An 8,066-nucleotide genomic window follows, 5' to 3' on the forward strand; every position below is an offset into this window, starting at 1 on the left:
AGATGGTCTGGTGCCACCTCCAGCTTAACCAGCACTGCCACTCTCTGCCTGGTTCAGATGGTGAGGACTAAAGTAACAACTTTCCCATGGTTCCCTGCAACTTGCACTGCTCATTAAGTGCAACTGTGTGGAAGCTGCCTGTTTGCCTGTGGGCTCAAGAACTGTGATGACTTAGTTATCCAAACCCAGTTGGAGTGACAGGTCCTGTGGAAAACTGCTATTTTCTCATTTAAACTTTTTAAAGGGGCATTAAGAAATGGCTTTTGTCAGTCTATTGGCAAACAGTAGGTGATACCATACTGGTTTATTATCATATAGTATTAACTTGAATATAAGATTAAATTTTCATCTAGAAATTACCTCACACTAAAAAAGTGAGGTTGTCCAATATTCAAGGAGTAGACAGTTACATGTCATTACGAATTCAAAACAGCAGGTGGCGACATGGTGCTAATCGGGATGAGCAGTGAAGACGATGTTCTGTGGGAGGAGCTGGTGGAGCAAGAGAGTGAACACAGTGACACACAGGACCAAGGTGCCGTTAGGCTTAAGAAGTCAGCTTATTTCAATTTATATATATATATATTTTATTATTATTTTCTGTTTTATTACAATCTGCGCTTGTTTTTTTTTTTGTTTTTTTTTGTTTTTTTCTCAGGCAGATTGGTTCCAAGCTCTGCACTAATCTACAGTTAGATGACATGTTTGCTGGATAAAGCACTTTTTAATGCACTGCAATATTTTGATTGTTTGTGATCTATCTAAAATCTAAAATATGCTGTAAATCACCCAACTTACTTTATTAATACGTTATTTTATTTATTTATATTGCCAAATAAAATGATTGTCTTTGTATGAAAAACAAGATTTGCTCCTCAAAAAGTTTTTTTTTTTTTTTTTTTTTTTTTTTTTTTTTTTTTTGTAGTTGTAATGTAATCAGGGTCATCTTAAATTCAGGCCAATATGGTACAACGACATCTCCAGGCCATTATGATCAACAACCTTACAGACAGATTATTATTTTGTGCTATTGAACGGATGAAAAATCTTCTCACTGCCCCTTTAATAATTATCTGCCAACCAAATGGCTGAGACAAAGAGGGACTCTGTAAGGCGAGGAAATTTGCCTTCAGAGCAAACGCTACAGTTTCCATGTGCTGACTAAGCACATGAAAGAATGAGATCAAGCCTTCTTTTTATTACTGAGAAAAATAGCAGAAGACTTCCCTCTGGTGGCAATGTTTTGTGACACTGCTGGGACCCACACAAGTATAATCCAGCCTGAACAGCTCATTTTCAAGCTGAACTTCTCTTTCACACTGAAATTCTGTGCAAAAGCTTTTGTTTATGCAAGCCACATGATGCAGCAGTCATAGGGCTTTTTTTCAGTTCTCCATTTTTTGCTTTCTCTTCCTCTCCTTTGTCCTCTGTCCTTCCGCCTTGACCTGGAAATTGATCTCAGCGTTCCATCTTTAAGGATCTCTCAATTCCTAAAATGCATCTGGACGAGCTCTGAGCGAGCAGAGAGGAGGCTCACTGGAGGAACTCTGGGCGAGGATGCACAGTGAATGATGTAGGCTGTGAATTGTCCACCTACTATATCTGCTATTCAGAACTATAGTGGGATCATTTAATAAATGTTAGTGCAGGTGTTAAAGGGGTTTGTTTTTTTAAATTTTGTTTTTTAAAATGTATTTATTTATATCTTTCCAGGACATTTGATTGTTTTTTGCAAAGATTAAAGTGTTATTCCTCAGAGATTATTATGGGCCTAAACATCAAAGCCATACCCGACCAAAGCCAGCACTGGTGCAGCCCAACACCCCGTGCTTTATTCTGCCAAGTGCAGCTGAACTGTCAGAGCTGATGGACCAAATGCAAACTGACCTGCAGGTACAAAGCAGCTGTTTAGTGACTAAAAACACAGACCGGCTAACTGAGGATTGTTTCACCAGCCTCTGGGTTTTATTTTTTTTGTCATTTCTGACACAAGTCAGACCTACAGCTGTGGAAGAGCCCGCTTGCACATTGAAATTAAACTTCAGGTTTAAGCTCCGTTCTCCACCTCAGCTGAGAACCCTACGCTCTAAAACCTGCCAGAATAATTAAATAATCTGAGCCTGAACTGACATGGTCACGTACCACCCGACAAGGTTCAGATTGAGAATTATAAACTCTAGTGTTCACACATTTCCATTTTCCCACATAGCGAGTTTTAAGAATGAGTTTCAGGTTTTGCAGTGTATTTTGAGCACAAAATGATTCAGATTCAGATGATTCAAATAATGACATTTTACTCATGTCATTATTTGTCTAGCTTTTGCTGCATGCATTTGATGTGTCCATGCCATTGCAAAAATGTGAAAACTAGTTACCTACAATAGACTATTTTTTGAATGCAGTATATCAGGTCAGGGGGCTGAATGCTTTCAGGCAGATCTACATTATCATGATGAAGTTTATTTACACAGCACTTTATAAAAACTTGTGCTTCACAACAAAGTGGAATGGAAATAGAAGTGCAGTTGGGATATTGGATGATTTATTGTATTTCTTTAAATGCACTTCAAATTTTGTATGGCAAGATAATTTGATAAAACAAATGACTACTGTAATCACATCGGTAATTTATCACCGATGTGATTACCTTGCCTTGGTTTGCTGAGCTCACTCTTAAGAATATTTTAAATGCTCTTAAGAGTGTGGCATGGTGAGCCCTGCTCATGTCAGTTTTTCTTTTATAGGCTCACCTGCTGCTATTTTGCTTTTGCTTTAATTTTGTTTTGCTTTTGTTTTGCCCTTGTGTTGCTGCTTTGCCTTTTGTTTTGCTTTAGTTTTGTTTGGTTATTTGTGGCTACTACCATCCTGTAAAACCAACCAGTTTACTTGGTTATTTACTGGTTGGTTTATTTGTTAACCTGCTTATGTTCACATTAGTTCCTTTTCATTTCAGTGAGCCAAGTGCCATCTTGTTGGGAGGCCAGGCATCCATGCGCTCCATGAGGTCCCCACACTGCTTCTTTTGTGCACCGGGACACAAATAGATTGCAGCATTCATCTGCTCTGAGGATTGTGCCATGGACATGTGTTCATGTCCCTTCAGTATGTTAAGTGAGGAGCTGTCTAATATTATTGCTTGGCTTGTTGACAAAAAGCTTTCACTGCACCTTAGCAAAACCAAGGCCGTTATGTTTGGCTCCAAAAAGAGACAGAACAGCATCACTGATCTCAGGGTTGAATTTAGCTGGTAAGCTGGTAACTGTGCAGTCATCAGTTATTTTTGTGATTGCAATCTGGATGTCAGAAATATGGCCAATAAAGTTCTGGGCAAGGTCACAGCAAGGTCCAGGCTTTATCCAAGTGTCTGAGCAGGCCCTCAAAATTTCTTGATAGGCACATAGTGATAATCTTAGTAAAATTCCTTATCCTGTATCATTTTGGCAACATTTGTGGTTTGAGGTTTGAAGGTTGAGCAGCTTATTTGAAAAATAAATGACAGATTATCCAGAATAAATTACTGAAGGTTGTAATGAGATTGTAATGAGGAACTACTTCAAGGAGCTTAACTGGCCTCGTGTGGAATCTGGGGTTCCACAGGTAAGGCTCTGCTGGGTTTATCAGTCCCCACATGGGCCTGAGCAAGCTTTTTAAGCAGTTATTTTTTCCATGTCACTCTCAGTACTAGAGCTCTTGTAGCTAATGCATGTTTGTATTGGTACAAAAGCTTAGTAGGGAGGGGTTCCTTTTTATATAAAGGAGCTTTGAATGGATGGAGGTTCCTCTATAAGCAACATGTTTATTTTTTAGCTTGTATGATTGATGTTATTATATTACCTGATGTATGTTTTGTTATTATATTGTGCAGATTCCATATGGATTGCGTCTTGTTCTGTTCTTTATGAAGACGTGCTTCTATATGTCATGCATGCCTGATGCCAGCTTGATCTTTGATGGCCACAGAAATAAGTCTGACTTTTTTATGTTTTATCCTTGATTGTTTTTAAGTAAGTACAGTTGTAAATTGTGGCTTATGAACCATCAAATAACTCAAATCAAAATCAGCACTGGTTGATCTCAGCCACTGTACAAAGGATTTGGCAAATATTTTGAGCTTCACGTCCTGTAAAATTTCCATAGCATCCATACTATTTAAATACATACAGTTTTGCAGGCACATTTGCACTGGTCAAAACTGTTCCTAAGTGGAACCACACTGAAAGCACAGGTTTCTCTCCTGCCATGAGCAGCAGGTATTTTTGGAAATGATTTCAGAGGAGAAGCGACTGAGGTAGCTGTAAGTAAGTCACAGTGAGTCATCTGAGCCCACATGAAAAAGGAACTTTCTAATCCTGTTTCTCAATAAGGGATCAGACTGAGCTTGCTGATCATAACTATGTTTTTATCAAATAAGAGCATTCTAACTCAGAGTGGTTCAGATTTGCAGCCTTCATGTATATATATATCTTTATCCTGCCACCTGCTGTGCCAATTATGTTACAACATGCTAAGGCAAGAACATCCAAGTGAGGGAGCCAGATGAAAACTTATTTTCTTTTATCTGCACACAGTGCAAAAGAAGTTCAGAATTTGAAGACTCAGTGGATTGATGGCTAAGGTAATTCAAACAATTTCAAACAAAACTTTTCATTTCTTTGTATTCTGCTATTATTCAATAATGCAGCCCAGCTTGTAGACAATTTGGATTCTGGCCAACAGCCACTCCATGCAATGCAGTTTGGGTTCAGGGCCAATCACTCCACAGAAGCTACTATTTGTTATTTTACTGAGACAGTGACTCATCTACTAGATAGCAGAATAGTTGGTGTCATATTTATAGATTTAAAAAACATTTGATAGAATTAACCATAGCGTACTTAAAAAAAAAAAAAAAAAAAAAAAAAAAAAAAAATCACAACAAAACATGGCAAAGAACACTACAGACTGTGTGACATCATATTTAAGTGACAGAAAACATTGCATATGAATTAATGGTTATTATTCTGCTTTCCAGAACTGCTCTGCTGGGATCCCTCAAGAGTCGATATTAGGGCCATTATTATTTAGTATCTATCTCAATGGCCTACCAAGCATATGTCCAGATATTCATGTGCAGATGTATGCAGATGACGCTTGTATATGTACATGCTAAGTCAAAACAGCAAGCAGCTTTACTGTTGATCGGTACCATTAGGGGGAACAAGTGGCATTTAGGTTGGTTAATATTATCGTTAGTGTGGGGTTATGGTTAGGGTTAGCCAATCAAAGGCAGGGTGAAGGCCGGTCTTACAAGAATCCAGTGTGGCCCTTGTGACTGTTCTATATTACTAACTGTAAAGGGGAGTGGATCAGGGCATCTCCTGATCATTGTGCCTACAGTGAAATTAAGAATACAAAGACATAGAGAAAGCAGAAATTATGGTTTTTCACTCCATGTTGACCAAAAATGTGTATTTTGTACACCATTATAAAGACAAATCTGCACAATTCACAATGCGGTACCATAGATACAATAATCAGGCTAGACATGATTTTTAGTCTAATGTAGCACTGTTGAGACTGCACACCAATTATATTTCACATTACTTTTTTTAAAACTCAGACCCAGTCAATCAACAGAACTTATACTGTGCTCTAAGTCAGTGGTTCTCAAATGGGGGTACCCCTGGGGGTACATTAGAGTACTGCAGGGGGTACAAAAGATTTTTTTAAAAAACATGTTAATCTAAAATATATCATGATTCCTAAAATCATCAGAAACAGAATCAGAAATACTTTATTGATCTCAAGGAGAAATTGTGTAAAATAATTACCTTATGCTAGAATACGATCATTAAAAAATGTAAATGTAAGTTTGACAAACCATATTTATATCCAGTTTGCCCTCCAGTTCACTATGACTGGGAAACCAAGGCAAAAATCAAGTGAACGGGTTTGTGGTTGAAACGCAGTGTGATGCAGCTGAAAACAAGGAGAAAGAAGAGAAAAAGAAGTAAAAAGCCGACAAAACATTGTCAATATCTATAAATTTGAAGAACCACTGGTCTAAGTGAGGGATAATCAATGAGTGCGTGTGCGTTAAATGGTTTAAAGGCACGACATGAAGGCAAAGACCCACTCAACGTTGGGCTGATGTTTCCTTAAATCTTAAATCTTCGGCCACACCATATCCTGTGCCTCAGTAGTCGTCAGCTTTGAGCAGATGCTCAGTAAAGTGTATTCCATACTCCTTACATGCGGCGTTGATTCTTGAATTCTGTTGAATCCTCATGTTGAATTGCAGATGATGATCTGTTGACTTTTGCAATCAACTTTTCTGACAAGGTGATGTGCAGAGTCGATAATGTCCTCCTTCTACTCTGTCGATTTTGGACAAGATCTTGATTATTCTTTTTGTGGTGTTCTTTCCCTTGTTAGCAGCCCCGTTTGTATGTCTCACTCTCCGATACGAAAAAAAAAGAACTCCACTCCGCCTCAAAAATGGTGGCACTGGATACATCTTCCTTTACAGTGAGGTCTGAGATAAATAAAATAAAAGAAATTTGTAGCTCAAATAAATAGATGTTGCTTGGCCAATAAAAACTGTAGGAGATAACATGTTAAAAAAATAGATTTCTTTATAACAAAAATATATTCTAAAAATTTAAAAACAAATTCTACAATAGTGGAGATACTAGTACAGGGGAGGGTGCCAGGGAAGCCCGCAGAGGGAGGGGAGTGCAGGTAAGGTCCCAGAGTGCTTCACACACACACGGTTGCTTACACTCACACTGCAAGACAAAGATCACACAAACGTTAGGAAGACACAGCCGAATGACATGCAATAGGCCAGGGGAAGGAAAACCCTCACCCTGTGATTAAGCACCTGCAAGTATATGGCAGCTGAGCCGACCTGTAACTGGCACAAACAGGAGATCCAGCTGTTTAAAAAAAAAAAAAAAAAAATGTTGCTCTTTATCTGCACCACAGTTGGTTTACCCAGAGATAAAATAAAATGCCTCATTTACGACTTGTAGCCTGGCTGATTGTCAGACCACCACTTAAATAAAATGCACCAGTGCAAATCAACTATAATAAGTAAGCTTTCCAGGTAGAAAATAACCACAATCAAGTAGAACAAACTACTGGATGAAAAGGTAACCAAAAGCAGGGAAGCTCCGCCTAGTAGGACCAAAGCGTAAAATACTAATTTCTTAATGTTTTGCAACAAGGAGAAAATACACCAATTAGGCAGCTGTACTGCATTACCTCCACCAAGTACAGCAGAACTAGGGCAAACAGGAAGCCAGTACCACGTTCCCTGTTCCTGTTACAAGAGGCGTACGTTATTACCCCAAATATGTCAGCAAGCTGTGATCAAAACATGCAGAGATGGCATACTTTAGAGCCATGAGTTACAGTTGCCAAACAGCCCTCTTCAGAACTGTACCAGGGAAATGGGGAGAGCTACTTCTACTTTCAGTCTGACAGCAAAGTGCACCTGCCACGATGCCAGTGAAATGCTTAATATGCAGAGAACATCTACCAAGAAAATGAGTAAGGCACCTACCTTAGTTTGCCCTTCATGTCCCTCCAGAAACAACAATCAGGCCAGGAAAGAGTGAGGCAGCCCTCTCTCTGGCTGCCCCGGCTCTTTTAAAGGAGCTGCTACACTAGGAAGTGAATGAGTGTCACCTGTTCTCCATCAGAGTGACTACAAGGTGGGGCACAACCTGAGGGAGAGGGCTCACCCACAGCACATGTGCACACAAATCATCCTGAAAATAGTGGAGGCACTTTTCGCCCACATTTCCAGTTACAAAGTCACAAAGTTACAAAGATTCTAAAGATGATATAAAATTATAAAGATGATATAAAGATTACAAAAATTGTATGAAGATTATAAAGATCAGTTTGTGCCCATGAGCATGAATTTGGCTAAAACTATTTCAAGAAGCGGCTACATTTCAGTAGCTCTAGACAACAAAAATGTATCTCCAGGTGGGGAAATAAAAACCTGTGGCCTGTAGGAATGAACACCGGCCTCGCCTTTGACTGGATCCCGGGTCACCTGGGTGAAAGTCGGGTTC

The sequence above is a fragment of the Myripristis murdjan genome, chromosome 4, assembly GCF_902150065.1.
Source record: "Myripristis murdjan chromosome 4, fMyrMur1.1, whole genome shotgun sequence".
NCBI lineage: Eukaryota > Metazoa > Chordata > Actinopteri > Holocentriformes > Holocentridae > Myripristis > Myripristis murdjan.